Source organism: Mixophyes fleayi, chromosome 7, assembly GCF_038048845.1.
Source record: "Mixophyes fleayi isolate aMixFle1 chromosome 7, aMixFle1.hap1, whole genome shotgun sequence".
NCBI lineage: Eukaryota > Metazoa > Chordata > Amphibia > Anura > Limnodynastidae > Mixophyes > Mixophyes fleayi.
This window is the reverse complement of record NC_134408.1, coordinates 132,615,314-132,631,795: the sequence shown is the minus strand read 5'-3', so window position 1 is coordinate 132,631,795 and position 16,482 is coordinate 132,615,314.

Sequence of the window (16,482 nt, the reverse complement as noted above, 5' to 3'; positions counted from 1 at the left end):
CCAGGGGTTCATTGACAGCCCCAGTATTTTCTCCCAAGCCTTACATGACTGTTTGCAATCCTTTCAACCCCACAATGGGTCTGTTCTAATTCAATATGTGGACGATTTGTTGTTGTGCTCTGATTCTTTTATGTCATGTTTACATGATACTAAATTGTTGTTGCTTCATCTTTCACAAACAGGGCACAAGGTGGCAAAGGATAAATTACAGCCATGTCAGACTAAGGTCAAATACTTAGGACACTGCCTCACTAAGGGGCTAAGACACCTGACAACCGACAGAATTGAGGCCATACAACACATGACCCTGCCGCAGAGCCAGAAGCAGATTCGTACTTTCTTGGGGATGTGTGGATACTGTAGGTCCTGGATCCCAGGTTTTTCTATTCTGGCATTACCATTGCAGGAGCTAGTCTCCTCCTCAAAACCAGAACGTGTCGTACACACAGAAGAGTCGGAGCAAGCGTTCTTTAATCTGAAAGATAGTCTGACAAAAGCACCTGCATTGGGAATACCTGATTATGAAAAGCCTTTTGAGCTATTTTGTACAGAAGCTGATGGCTGTGCAGCAGGTGTCCTCACACAGAAACATGGTGACGCTAGCAGACCGGTAGCATACTACAGTGCACAATTAGACAATGTGGCAAGGTCACTCCCAACATGTCTTAGAAGTGTAGCAGCAACGGCCCTTCTAGTAAGTAAGAGTGAGGATGTAGTATTAGGACATAATTCAACCATCTATACACCCCATGCTGTATCAGCTCTGTTAAATTCAGCCCAAACCAGACATGTTTCTTCAGCTAGATTCACAAAGTGGGAACTAGCCCTGATGGCACCCTCAAACATCACCATCAAACGATGTAGCACCCTAAATCCAGCTACATACCTTCCGTATGTGTCTCAAGAGACACAAAGGGTGGGAGGTGAGGAGACCCTGGTTGATGATGAGTTAGGCAAGAATACTGACACGCATGACTGTATGGAACACCTGAATCAGACCTTTACTGCAAGGCCCGACATACGTGACACCCCCTTAGAAAATGTAGATTTTACGTTTTATACAGACGGAAGTTGCCATAGACAGACAGAGACAGGAGAGCTATGTACTGGTTACGCTGTTGTAGACGATCAGGATGTGGTAGAAGCTGAACCCCTTGGTCCACCTCACTCAGCCCAGGTGGCGGAACTAGTAGCACTAAGGAGAGCGTGTGAATTGGCAGAGGGTAAATCAGCCAACATATATACTGACTCTAGGTACGCCTTCGGGGTAGTGCATGATTTTGGGGCCCTTTGGCGTCTTAGAAACTTTACGACAGCAGCGGGTACACCAGTGGCACACTCACAACACATAAAAGGACTTCTGACAGCGATACAGTTACCCAGAACAGTAGCCGTCATAAAGTGCAAAGCCCATACCTTTGAAGAAGACCCAGTGTCATTGGGCAACAACAGGGCAGACGAAGCTGCTAAATGGGCAGCAGGGCAACCTATGACTGTATCGACCGAGACTATGATGGTTTTTCAGACATTAGACACGCAGAAATTAATTGAAATGCAAGATTTGTGTTCCCTGCAGGAGAAGGCGGTCTGGAAGGCGAAGGGATGTGGTCAAGAGTCCTCAGGACTCTGGAGGGATGGACAAGGTAAGCCTGTAGCTCCCCGAACATACTATCCAAGCCTGGCTGAAGCAGCACACGGCCTGACTCACCTGGGTAAAGAAGGTATGTGCAAACTGGTGAGAGCATACTGGTGTGCTCCCGGATTTTCCTCTCAAGCTGGTAAGAAAGCAATGTCATGTCTTACTTGTTTGAGGAAAAATGTTGGGAAAACTATTCCAACTGAGCCATCCCACATCCCTCCTACAGACGGACCTTTTCAGGTAATACAAATTGACTATATCCAACTACCACCGTGCAGGAATCTAAAGTATGTGTTAGTGTGTATTGATGTGTTTTCCGGTTGGGTAGAAGCATATCCGGCAGCCACTAATACTGCTGTGTTCACTGCAAAGAAAATTGTACAAGACTTTGTGTGTAGGTTCGGTATCCCTAGAATCATTGAAAGTGATAGGGGTACCCATTTTACTGGTGATGTCTTCCAAAATATGTGTAAACTCATGGGAATCAGTAGCAGACTTCACACCCCTTACCGACCACAAGCCAGTGGTAAGGTGGAGAGAGTAAACGGTACTATCAAGAACAAACTAGGTAAGATAATGGCTGAAACTGGGTTGGCATGGCCTGAGGCTTTGCCGTTGGTCCTCCACAGCATTCGAACCACTCCTAGACCTCCTCTTAATCTGTCCCCCTTTGAGATACTGTTCGGACGACAACCTCATTTGATCGTGAGTCCACAAGACGACTTAAAGTGTAATAATGAAGTGACTGTACAATATCTTATAAGAATGAGTAGACAGCTGAAACAACAACAACAAAAACTAAAAATGCTGTCACCTGGTATGCCAGAGACGAACTGTCATGATGTTGAACCTGGAGACTATGTTATGATCCGCAATTTCTTACGTTCAGGTTGTTTAACAGACCGTTGGGAAGGCCCGTACCAAGTGCTGCTGACCAGTACTACATCACTGAAGGTGGCAGAGAGAGACACTTGGGTCCATTCCACCCACTGCAGGAGAGTCCATAATCCAGAGAAAGTGCAAGACAAGGCTCAGACCGACGACATAGAGCTGTCACTTGTGAGCCTGTTCCGGGAGACCTAAAGCCTGCAGTTGAGACACCTGAACCAGAGACGTTGCCTCAGAACTATCTTTCCAGCGATGGAGTGGCGGTTTTTGTTTTTCTTTTGTTCCAGGATTTTCCTTGTTTTTACTTTTTCTAGGACATTCTATTTTTGTGAAGGAGGATGGAGGACGGAGGAGAGTTCTGGGAGTGATACGGATGAAATAGAGGCCGAAGAAAAGTTAATAGGATATCCTGAGCAGCCCATTATCAAACTTGGTCCAGGGGTTATGAAAAGGTCTGCTAGCTCAGGAACTCGGAGGCAGTGTGAGGGGCTATTGTCTGATGAGTATTGTATCTGCAAGTTCTGCAACTCCCTAGTTGACGAGAGATGCATCCAACGATGCCAGTCCCCCAGTACTCTGAATATAGGCGGGCATCCTTTGGAGGATTATCACTCCCTGGTGGGTAAGGTGCTAAACCAAACTGAGTGTTGGGTGTGCTCTCACGTGCCTCAAGGGCAGCATAACATAGGACTAGTGCCATTCCCGCTAAACATATCCGAAGTACTCGAATTAAGGGGTGGGAGGCCCATAGAAGGGAGGTACAATAACACTAGGTCCCCTAGTCTGACGCTTCGACAATACTCCATAGGCAGATCGTTGCTGTGCCTAAACATATCTCATGCAAAGCGCCTGGAGAATTGGGAGGCTGACCTATCAGATCAGACAATGGCTCGCCACACTCATTTTAGAGAGAGACTCACAAGGTCACTACTAGGCAGGAATGCTGATGGAAGTCACAAGTTAGGGCGTATAACCAAACATAAGAAGGTATCTATTGGAAAAGTCTCTACAGATAAATGTGAAAATATCATTAATGCCGACACGTGTCTAGAGCAGATGGAGACACTAGGCATGGGTAGTTTTATCAAAACTCTGTGTGATATAATTCATGGGCATACTGTTCCTTATGTTCTCCCTGATGATGTGTATTTTGTTTGTGGGAGGAAAGCTTATTCCTGGGTGACTCCGAGTTCCAAGGGCTTGTGTTTCTTAGCTAAACTGGTTCCTGAAATCATGACTATTACTCATGAAGAAATGGTAGATATTCACAAGACTACATCACCACCATACATACACACACAGTATGAACACCGTGGCAAGAGAAATATGATTCCTGGTGAGGAACCCATAGCTACAAAATTGATTAGTGAAACTGCTGGTTTCCAAGTTATGGTTGCTCTAGATCTCACCAGGACCGCTCGGGGAACATTAAACTTTAAATATATCCAAGACCTAGCTAAATTAATAGATAATATCACCGAGATGTATGATGACACTTTCAGGTATACTGGAAGGGAGCTACAAGCGTACAAAAAGGAGTTGGTGCAACATAGACTGGTACTAAATTATCTCACCTCTATTACTGGTGGGTACTGTGTGACACTGGCCACCCAGTTCGGTGTCAAATGTTGCACGTACATTACTAATAATACTGATGACCCTAAAGAGGTTATAGACCGGAAGATGGATGAAATTTTGCAGCTGAAATGGGAATTTCGAAAGAGCCATAATTCTTCGTTATATGAGGTCGGGGAAAAGGTGGCGGGTTGGTTCTCATGGTTGAACCCAGCAAAATGGTTCTCCGGTCTGGGGGAGTGGGTACAGGAAATGGTTGCTAGTGTAGGTAAGCTCCTTCTCCTTATACTGGGTGCCATCTTAGCAATTGGTTTAGTTGTCAAATGTGTTCCTACTGTGTTGAAGTGTGGAAAACGGTCTCATGGGAGTAACACTGAGAAAGAGACTGAAAGGGTGGTACCAGATACCGAGATCATGGTCTGTGGAGAAGTATTGTACAATCCTGAACTTGAAACGGTGATTGGGTGATAGTTTATTACACTATTAAAGGGTGGAACTGTCGAAGTCAGTAAATTGGATAAAGTCATTTCAATTAAAGTCTAGCAAACTTGGTTGTCTTTGTCTGAAAAGATGCGTATGGTACGCATCTACGTACAAGGGCACGCTACGGCGTGAAAGGGCGTACGCATCCACTACACGTGGCAGCAACAGTAATTGGTCTTTTACCATACATTCGCACAAACACGCATACTTATAAAATAGTACACATTAATGGTAGTTGCAACACATAGTCAGTTATGTCTAAATATAGTAGTATTTATATGTTATATCAGAGTTACATGCATATTAGTGAAATACACGGAACGGGTTAAAGGAATAACATCATGAGTGGTATCATAATGAACCTTGTTACATATCCTACTGTTTGGTTCACTCTGCGAGGGAATCGCAGAGTGCATACTCAAGTTATGAATGATAGGGAATTATGAACTACTTAAGACTAAGGGAATCCTGGCGGGAAGAGCAGAGCATACCCCCTGCAGAGATGACCCCCTCCTTTGGATTCCTTAGGATGAACCAGCCAATGATTGACGACCCCTTGGACATTCCTGAGACCCGGACCAATAGATGCAAGCCATACCATCTTCATTGTATTACTGTATTTGTGTATATAAGCAGCAGCTTGAGATCCAGAGTGCAGACTTCTTGTCCCCAGACTTCAGGATTGAATGACTGCACTGGATCCAGAGCGCCTGCGATAAGTAACGGCTGTATTTACTATTACTTCGCTTGAGCATATTTTTTCCACTTATTGCGAATAAATCTTTGTGCGTTGGAAACACAAATCGAGGTTCGACAATCGTTATTGGTTAGCGACAATACGCACATAACATAACTTTCAAGACTTTGTGGGACTGAAGCTCAATACTTTCCTGTGTCCACAAGTGTATAATATGCCGCACCGAATATAATCAAGATCTGTCGTTATTCTCCGCTCTATATTGTTGAACATTTTACCCCAAGGACTATACACAGGACACGCGGTCCCCCCCTAAGGGCAGAGGAGAGGAAGTTTCATAATCAGCAAAGGAAAGGGTTCTTTACAGTAAGGGCAGTCAAGATATGGAATTCACTGCCAGGGAAGGTTGTGATGATGACAAATTCAATTGATATGTTTAAGAAAGGGTTGGACAATTTTTTAGTGGGAAAGTGTATGAATTAATAAATGATTGAATGAATTTTAAAATGTTAGTGTTAAGCCCCCTTTAATTTCAAGACTCCAATGCATTTGCACTAGCTATAATAATGTGGCTATCGCTGCCTATTGTATCTATAATAATAATAAAATAATAATAATTAATTACTAGAAAAAGACACTTCTGGAGCACCTTACCACATACACAATTAATGAAGATATGTGTAAATACTACATGGAAAAAATGTAGTGGTTGGCCAACTGAAAACTGGGTATAAATATCAAAATCAAGTATATTATATTATATATTATCAAAATACAGTAAATTATTGTATAACAATGTTAAAAAATGTGTTATCTACCACCTTCATTGGAAGTTTATATTGTCACTTTTTATAGCTGATATTACATGAGGTGTCACTTATTGCAGATGATATTACATGAGATGTCACTTATTGTAGCTGATATTACATTAGGTGTCACTTATTTTAGATGATATTTCATGAGGTGTCACTTATTGTAGCTGATATTACATGAGGTGTCACTTATTGTAGATGATATTACACAAGGTGTCACTTATTGTAGCCGATATAACATGAGGTGTCACTTATTGTAGATGATATTACATGAGGTGTCACTTATTGTAGATGATATTACATGAGGTGTCACTTATTGTAGATGATATTACACAAGGTGTCACTTATTGTAGATAATATTACAGGAGGTGTCACTTAATATAGATCATACTGCAAGAGCAATGTGTCACTTATTGTAGATGGTATTACATGAGGTGTCACTTATTGTAGCTGATATTACATGAGGTGTCACTTATTGTAGCTGATATTACATGAGGTATCCCTTATTATAGATCATACTACAGGAGCAATGTGTCACTTATTGAAGCTTATGTTACAGGAGATCTTATATCTGTATTAATCTAGTTATACAGAAAGGCATCCCTGGTGTGCATGTCTGATGTTCAGAAAATGAAAAGAATAGTGGCTATCGGCTGCCATAATTTGGTCATTGCTGCCTGTACGACATTTTCTAATATACCAATAACAAGACAAAACACTATAATATAATTTTTCAGGAGCGTTTGACTTGTGTCAGAGCATCCAAATTGTATTCAGTCTTTATCTCCTGCTCATCTACTGTATGTTTGCCCAGTTTTCAAATGGGCAGGGTTATAACAGGCTGTAGCTAATCAGATTATCATAATTTTCACTGCAGCACATATTATTTAAGGAGACCGATGTTCTGCTCTTTTGGTGAGGGAGTGTCCTGTCCCCAGGGCCTGATTATCCAATAAGCTGACTAGGCTACAGCTTAGGGTGCAAGTCTATTAAGGCTCACAACATTTTTTGGGGTTGCAAAAGTGTGACAGGGAGAAGTCTTAACTGAAATTAATCTATAATATAAATGTCTAGTGGCGTGTGTTAGTCTGTCTGTGTGTGGAAAAAATAAAACCAAGCTGCAGCGCCACCTGCTGGGCGGAGTTATACACTGACCTACTAAATTCTTAGTGTGTGTGGAAAAAAAAAATCAGAAAGGGCTGAAATTTGGTATACTAAGATGTTTTTAATTTGTTAATTTAATTTGTTAATTGTTAAAAGTGTTTATAAAGATTTAAAAAAAATATATATATATTTCTTGAAGGAGAAGTGACAGTGGGGAGTGGTTGGTGGTTGCCGGGGGTGACAGTGGGGAGTGGTTGGTGGTTGAGGCCTGGGCTATGGCCCAAATGCATGACAAGAACCTTTTTAACACCTTAAGTAGCTTGATTTGACTAGAATGCATGAGTATCATGCACGGGTTAACTTGTTTTAAAATATAAGAGAATAATTGTTCCCCAAAGTAAAAAGAAAACATGAAAGAAAAATGTTTTAATCTTCCTTGGGCGGGAGCTTGTTGATAAGCGAATAGGAGAGACAAGGATGGCAACAGGCTCTGGTATGACCGTCCCCTCCCCCTCTTCACTCTCAGCAGCGCTCGTTCACACAGTGCTATACAGTTCTGATTGTAATGAAAACTAAATGAGTGACACAGATTGCCATGACCCTTTTAAGAAGCCAATTGGAGCTGACTTTTGAACACACAGGAACCTAAACATAGGTGGGGGGTGTGAAGGAAGATGGACAAGTTTTTACCTAATGCTTATTAGCCTGGCGTGAAAGGCGGGTGGGTGCTACGAGTGTATTAGCCTAGGACGGCCTGAGCTTGTGTGGTTATTTTTTAATGTCAGCTGTATGTGACATGGCCAGAGGAATAGGGGCAATCGAGAAGCTACAAAGTGAGAGTTAAACAACCCAAAACAACCCAGTGTAGCGATGTTAGGCTCCTGTGCAGAAAGACTGCAATGTTTAGTGCACCTCTGTAAGAAACAACGTTCCATCCAACTTGTTAGAATTCCAAACCGATAATGTTAGAATACTGTTTTTGATGACATTGCCATTAAAAAAAAAAAAAATCTGATTTAATGCTTATAACTGTCATTTTTCAGCTACTTCTCCCCTGCGTTGTTCCCTTACCTATAAAACAAGTACTAGAACAAAGACTTTATAGATGGAACAAGTGGATTTCTTTTAATACTATGCCATGTTCTTTGCCTAGGGTCTCATTCACTTTTTGTGAGCTGCTAAGTCTGATTTAGCAGAGATAGCATAGAATGGTGTAACATTATAGCTCGGTTCTAATTATGCGAGGATGAAAGGCTAATGGTTTTCCTGGAAGCATGGGAAAAGGTATTGTTACCGTCTACTATTTCTTTAAACAAAACATTACTAGAAATTGTGACAAACATACTGGTAACAAGAATGTAAGGGTTTATTAAACAGAGTGTCTTTAAGGCAACATTACATCTAAACATGTTTTCTGAAATAGTGCAATGTGTATTATTTTGCATATATTTGCAAGTATAATGGATGGAATTTGTTTTCACTCCTTAACATGCAAAACTAGTTTGCACTTGAGACATTAAAACATGTAACAGTTCTAGTAAATCTAGTTTTACTTTGATAATGGAATGTTATTATAAATATTCACACTGGCCAAGTAGGCTCTCTTTATTACTCTTATTCGATTATTTCAACTTGTCAATTAAATAAGGAAAGTTCATTGTTTTTTAATGGTTAACGCTTGTGAGGTGAAGTGTGTCATGGGTCATATACAAAGCTTGAAATAGATGTCTATGAAAATACAAATCGGTAAATCTATTTGTAAAATTCACAATCACTAAGAACGTGACTGATCTGAATATGAAAGAACATTAGAGTATTGTTATTTATTTGTAAATGTAACCAGAGTAATGACAGCCGTGTAATTATTATGATGTATGTACTTAGGATTACATACACTCTGCAACCTGCAACATTGATCTATAATTCTGCACAATACGTGCAGTGTCCACAGCTTCATGAGGTCAGTAATCTGGGTGAATACCCTTGCAGATAAGAGCTGGGTTACTTCAGGAATATTCTTGGTGAATTGGCAAATCCAATGAACTGTTTAACGGTCTTCAAAGTTTTGGGATGGATCTAATTTACTACTATCGAATCTTTAGCTCTGTCCAGCTGCAGACCTTGAGTGGAGAGAAGGATTACCATGAGGGCCACTTGAGAAATCTGATTGATGGGGTAAGTGCGAGATGTCAAGCTCAATTGTTTCTCAACAAATGTGGAATTACTACCTATTTTCAGAGAAGCATTCAGGAATGTACCAATGGGGTTCTGACAGAGTGATTGGCAAATAAGGAGCAACAACGGGTTCCAATTGAGGCCGAGGACCTAGAACGTGCAGGATAACATGTAGGACTTGTCCCAGTGGCAGATAACTCTCCATCCAGTCTCCATGTTGGCCCTTTTAAAAAGTGGTGAACAATTCTTGAATGCAACTCCAGCAGAGTAACTGATCCCATGGGGGGGTTGGTGAAAAACCAAGGTGTGTTGCTGTGCATATGGGGTACTCTTGTAAATGGTCTCTGAGGCAATCTTTGTTGGCTAAAGCAAGATTCACGAAAATGCAACTTATCACTATATTTTTGTTCATCGGTGGTGTCACTGCTTCAATAGATTAAGCCTCTGTTTTCAGTTATAATATTTGTCTGTTATGACGTTTGTAAATAAAGTCTATTTGCACCATGTAAAAATGTGACTTGTGTAAGATTTGTTGCAAAGCTCATGCCCGTTTCTCATACTTGGAAAGGTCTATGAAGCAATGCCAGGATAGATGGTGCCCAACTTATAGTTTATGTAAGTTCTCACTGACTAATCAATTTAAGAAGCAAAGGACATCATGTTCAATCACAAAATATTATTTTGTATGCAGAACTGCTAAAATTGTAGGTTAAAATGTTTAAAAAGAATGTAAAAACATAATTGCAACAAATATAATAGCGTTATTTTACAGACAACATCTACTGTATTTTATACTCTCAATGTCTTTGCAAAGGCAACATTTAATTTGAACCAGAATTAAAAGATTTGTAAATTGCATTGAAGAAAACAGCCCTAATGGACAAGTATTGAGAATATTTTGGTGAAAGATTATATCGGGATATTCACTTATCTATCCTGGGAGCCATCCTTAGTCTCTAAAGAGAGGGATGATTCAATGAGTATTTTTTCTTCACAATAAAAGAGTATTTTTTCTGTTTCACTCCACTAAATAATTTCTTATTTAAATGATCAAAGACTCCAATAAAATTGTGATCACTTTAATCATAAAGTAGTTTATTACTAAATTTTCCAAAGTATGCACCAGTGTTTATGATGTGATATCAGTAGCTTCTCTAATAGTTACCGATTACTAGCCTAAAACAATCTGGCTATATGAGGAGATTGTCTAGGTATGGTTTGCTTTTAATTCTAAAAGTGATGTGTTTCATGCTGCCAATCAAGTAGATAGATAAGTAAAGTTCAAAAGTTTTCAATGTCTTTAGTAAAACCCTCATAAATATAGGAGCCCTTATTCCTTGTCACATCAAAGCATCAATTTATCAAGGAAGGATGATTTTACAGATGATTAAAGAAATTATATATATATATATATATATATATATATATATATATATATATATATAACATTGGTACACGTGATTATACAAACACTGTGGGGTATATTTACTAAACTGCAGGTTTGAAAGAGTGGAGATGTTGCCTATAGCAACCAATAAGATTCTAGGGGGTAAATGTATCAAGCTGAGAGTTTTTCGGCGGGTTTAAAAAGTGGAGATGCAATCTTTAGCAACCAATCAGATTGTAGCTATCATTTTGCGGAATGTACTAAATAAATGATATCTAGGATCTGATTGGTTTTTCAAACCCGCCGGAAAACTCTCAGCTTGATACATTTACCCCTAGATGTCATTTTGTAGAATGTACTAAGTAAATGATAACTAGAATCTGATTGGAATCAACTCAAAATCTCCCCGATTTCTATTACCTGATATATATCATATGTGCACTTGCTTTGCATGTTTTGGAACATATTTAAAGTATTTTGACACTTTAGATAACCTCATAATACACTCCTGAAATACCTCTCCATTCACTTGAATGAGATAGTAAAAAAATAACAACCAAAAAACCCACTCATGAACTGGATGTGGAAAAGGAAAAAATGCCCATCAGTATGTAGTCTAACGTTCGGTTTGCCAGGGATAAGTGCCCTGAGAGCTGTGAATGAATAGAGTGTAGTGCCCGACATGTAACCTTTGAACTATATTAGGAAAGTGATTAGATGTTGTCAGACAGTTAGTTGTAATATAGTGTTTATTAGTACTGCAATAGCAACTGTATTTGCTCAGTTGTGCCTTGCCACTATGGCATTAAAAGAGTTTATCAGTAATGGCTGCACGGGTCTTAGAGCAAAACCAACAACTGCCCCATCATCATCATCATCATAGAGTATTGGTGGAATTCTTATTTAAGGTACATAAGGAGGTTGACAGAATCCCTTGTACCTATCTGAAATGTAATCACAAGGACATGTAATTCAGCCCCTTTAGAAGAGAGTGTATGGTGCATTAAATAAAAATATATTGTGTTATGGAGTCATTTATACCAGTGTGTGTGTGAACAGGGGTGTCTAGATTACTTCTGTAACACACAAACCAGTGTCACACTATACTACTTAAGTGTTGCATTAAATACTGAAGCAATGACATAATTACTAACCTTACAAGGGGGACATGACTATTTATGGTTTATAAAGATATTATTTCCAGGAAATTATGCCAACATTAAATTCTCATGTGTATTATAAACATATTATTATAGATTATAAGGATATGTGTAGCCACTCCAGAGTACTGGAGTACTGGAGAATTTAGCTTGTGTCCTTTACTGTCATGTGATTATGGAATTCCTCTGTGACTTGTAATATTCTTAGTGTGTACATTATTTAATATACAGGGTGGTCCATAAGTGTGGAATTACCCTTTTAAATGAGTTGCATCAAGATGGCTGACTTTAAGAGGGCCGCCATACTGGACACATACCCTATAAAGTTATCCACCACACCCAGATCATATGTGAATACACTGGATTAATATTTCCTTACTTATTTCCGTTTTTAAAGGGTGTTTCCACACTTATGGACTATCCTGTATAATATTAATAAGTAATGAAAAGACTGCCCGTACTCTGTGTGTATATTAACTAACTTTTCAGTTGTACTTTCGATCAGTAATGCAAGGCCCCCATGGATATGATCTGACTGGACTGTATCACTGCCGTGTAACCTGCGAGCGATTAGACAACACATAGATAGACAAACTGCAAAGATTCTATTAGATGACAACTATTTAATACAATAGGGATGCTATGGCTGCACATTTCACTGTTATTTAAAGGTCTGCCTATAATCCCCTACATCTATACGTCACCCCAGAATGACTGTGACGGCAGATAATGATGCTATCAAAAGCGCTAATCGCCTGTGTGTGTTGTATCTTTTCACCACATAGACAATCCCCATTGATATTAGAAGACATCGGGCCCAGGTCTGGATTAGGATCCCCCCAGCCTAGCAGCAGGGCCGCAGCCTGTGTAGCCAGCATGAGTTGCCTCTGGTGAAACAGCTACTGATCAGCGGAGAAACGCGTCAGTGGGGAAGTGATTGGAGTCTGTCTCATTCTATCTGTCATCTTATCCACGGTTTAATTTAACTTGAAGAGGATGTTAAGTTCTATCGCTGGATCATTTCTGAGCCCTATCCAGGGATTACGAACTCTGAACAATTTGCTCTAAAGTAGAACTTTGTCTCTTTCCTCTTAGTGCCTATATTTCATTAATACGTATGTGCCTTATACAATATTTGCCACCAAGTTGGATATAATTTTCAGACCTGTGTGATATTTACTCTTACAGATAATTAACTCCAATCTTTATATTTACTAATGTTTTATTAGTGTTCATAACTGTATTTTGACTCTTTAATTATTAAATTCAGATACATTCTTTGCTTTGCGCTCTCATGTCTTTGTTGTTTTTGCTTGTTCAGGCTGCAGACCCTGCTATTGAGAGCTGCAGCTTAGTTAAACACTGTTTATATAAGGTCATATAGTGCCCTTAACTTTTTTATTTCAGCATGAGTGTAGGCTGTGCTTATTTTCAACATTCATATTCCATGTATATAGCTGCTAAACATTCATTGGAGATGAAAGAGTTTATTTGTTACTAATTGCTTATCATAATTAGCTGCTATAATTAGAAGGAAGCTCAGTGAACGCCTGGACTGGCGCCTGCAGTTGCCCCTCAGATTCGAGGGTTAAAACGTATTGTCTGTTGCTTGGAGATCAACCAGTCCCCGGTGTTCTTGTCTTTTAGCATATGTTTTGATCGCAATCTTTTTTTTTGACAGTTGAATAGTACTTTGGGTTCTACATTGGCTTTTAGTCAGTTTTAGCCTCTTTACTACCTGAAAATTAGAATTTCTTTGTTTGTTGATTATTGTATGTTGAAGCTTGCGGTGCCTATTCATCAATGTCCAGAGCGTTCTTCATTATTGTCAATACTACAGTCTTCCTCTCATTAGGGCTTGTGTTCCATTAGGAATTGTAAATTACTGCCATCATTGTGTTAGCGTTCCTGTATCGACTATAGAGTGGAATCCACTTTTAACCCTTTCATGACATTTGTTTCTATCTATGTTATCATGAGCTCAGTAGCAATCTTCAGTTGACTGATGTCACCATTTTATTGTATATGGGATAATGTATCATCTAGCACAGAGGTGCTCAAACTCAGGCCTAGAGAGCTACCGACAGTTCATGTTTTCAGGATTTCTCTAATCATGCACAGGCTGTTTGGCTGGGTCAGCAATTATCCCACCTCCAGACAGAAATCCTGAAAACATGACCTGTTGGTAACTCTTGAGTACTGGGTTTGAGTCCCTCTGATCTAGCATATAAGTTAGGAAGAATTTAGTGCCCATTTAGAGCCTTATTTAGAGTTGAACATAAGTCCACTTTCAGCCTGTAAAGATGTAACTTAAAAATGGGTAAATTTAGCCACATACAACTTGTGTGTATATTTAGAGATGAGTGCGTCTTAGGCTATATGTGTGCATCTGAAAATACAGCCGCAGATCCATAAGTGTACCGATGCAATTTGTGTGTGTATGTAAAAGGCGCAATTTGGGTCCAATTCTAAATGAGGCCCAATATATCTAGATGCTAAAATGAGCACCACTAATAAATTGAATAATCATCATCGTCATTTTTATAGCGCCACTAATTCCGCAGCTCTGTACAGAGAACTCATTCACATCAGTCCCTGCCCCATTGGAGGTTACAGTCTAAATTCCCTAATATAGACACACACATTACTGTTTATATACTCACTGGTTTATGTTTGTTTTGCCAATATCAAGAAGCACATTTTGTATTTCCTTGATTCTATCTGCTTGTAGTTAAGACTAAACTGATATATAAACCTCTTATAGAGGTGTCTTGAAACCGCAATGTTCCGACATAACTCTGTGAACCGGCTCCTTCTAGTATCAAACTCTCAGTCTATTTCTTCCTGATCGCCACCAATCTCCTCCTCACACCAAAAACTATGTCCTTACAACCTGCGGCCCTGCCCTCACATACACACCCTTACCCACCAGACAGACCACTGCCTCTCACTCAACTCCTGAAATAATTTGTGCTGCTGTGATCACTCTTATGATCTGATTGGCTACAGATTATTCTATCTCTGCCACTTCAAAATTGAAGTGAAAGATGAAGATGGAGAGCAGAAAGGTGCTTTGTGATCATTCCTAATAGTGTTCTATGGTGACATGGGTTATGTTGTGTTCCAGATGTAGTAATTTGGAGGTGATGCTGAATTAAGCGCCTGTTGGATGTCATTTTCACTCCAATAAATCAGTCCTTAAAAATAACATAATTACGTCCATATGCTGAGTTGCATGCGTGGCAGGATATATCCAGCTCGTACAGGTTTATGTCAGGCATACACACTACCAGGTCCTGAGCACAAGAACAGTTTGTTATCATCTGATTCGATAGTGAAAAACACATTTGCTATTAGGTTTCATAAGCAGATATAATATTCCTTCTAGTGTACAAATGAAAATAGCAAAAAACGTTGTTTTTTTTTAAATAAAATATGCCAAGAAAATAACATAATATACATATGATTAATGAAGAAGGCACCTATCATCTTTAGTGGTGAACTTGTAATCAGCCAATCAGAAGCAGCTAGCTAGTGCTGACAAACAACATCATCGTCAACGTGTATTTGTTTCGGCCCTCTAACAGGTGCAGATATATGGCTCCTGACAGACATATATAGGTCTCCGTGCTGGTCATTGCATGAACATGCCCTTAGTGTCACATGCGTGCACCACTGCATGCACGCACACTAATGCACACTCATGCGCTCTGTTTGTTGGCATGTGCAATACAAATTTTTTGCAATTTACACCAGGCAAATGGGCAAACACCCAACTCATTGTCACCCCCTTTGTCTGTTACTTTAGGAGAGCACTCGGGGATGGAGGAAGGGACTGGACCTCAGGAAGGTGTTGGCTGCAGCTGTAGAGTGTTGTTTTGTGTTTGAAAAGTATTTTGTACATATGTTGCTACAATTCAACAGAATGCTAGTGTGTTCTTCTGTGATGTTATGCACCTCCTTTTATGCGAGTTCCACCGATTTTTCCACTGATTTTTCCTGGAAAAAGCGCTACGGCTTCCGTTTTGCAGCAGCGTGCTCATGGGGTTAACAGGCAGAGTACTCATATCATTGGTGAGCTATGATATCTGAACTTGCCAAGTATAATGTTATTTTGCATATATATATATATATATATATATATATATATATATATATTAGTGTTTGTCGAATCTAAATCAGATTGGTCACCTGTAAGTGTCAGTTTATCAGTCATGAGCTCATCAGCCGGAGAGAATAAGAGACACTGCAAGTTCTCCGTATACAACTAGCTGATTTATTAGTTGCAAGCCCGCATCTATATAGCACAAAATAACGTATTACAGAAAACTATGCCCCAACAGATTTTAACCACTCATGCTTCCCCTACACAGATCTTGCTATATTCTCACATTTTCACATGGGAATTCTCCCCAAGTGGGAGTTGTTTTATCTACTGTCTGCCACATCCAAGGTCATGGGCATAGTTTCTTGCAAACAATGAATAACTCCTAGACAATAGCTGTATCTAATCTGTCTTTAAGCTATAAAAGAACAAAATGGCTATATGGCAACAAGATGGC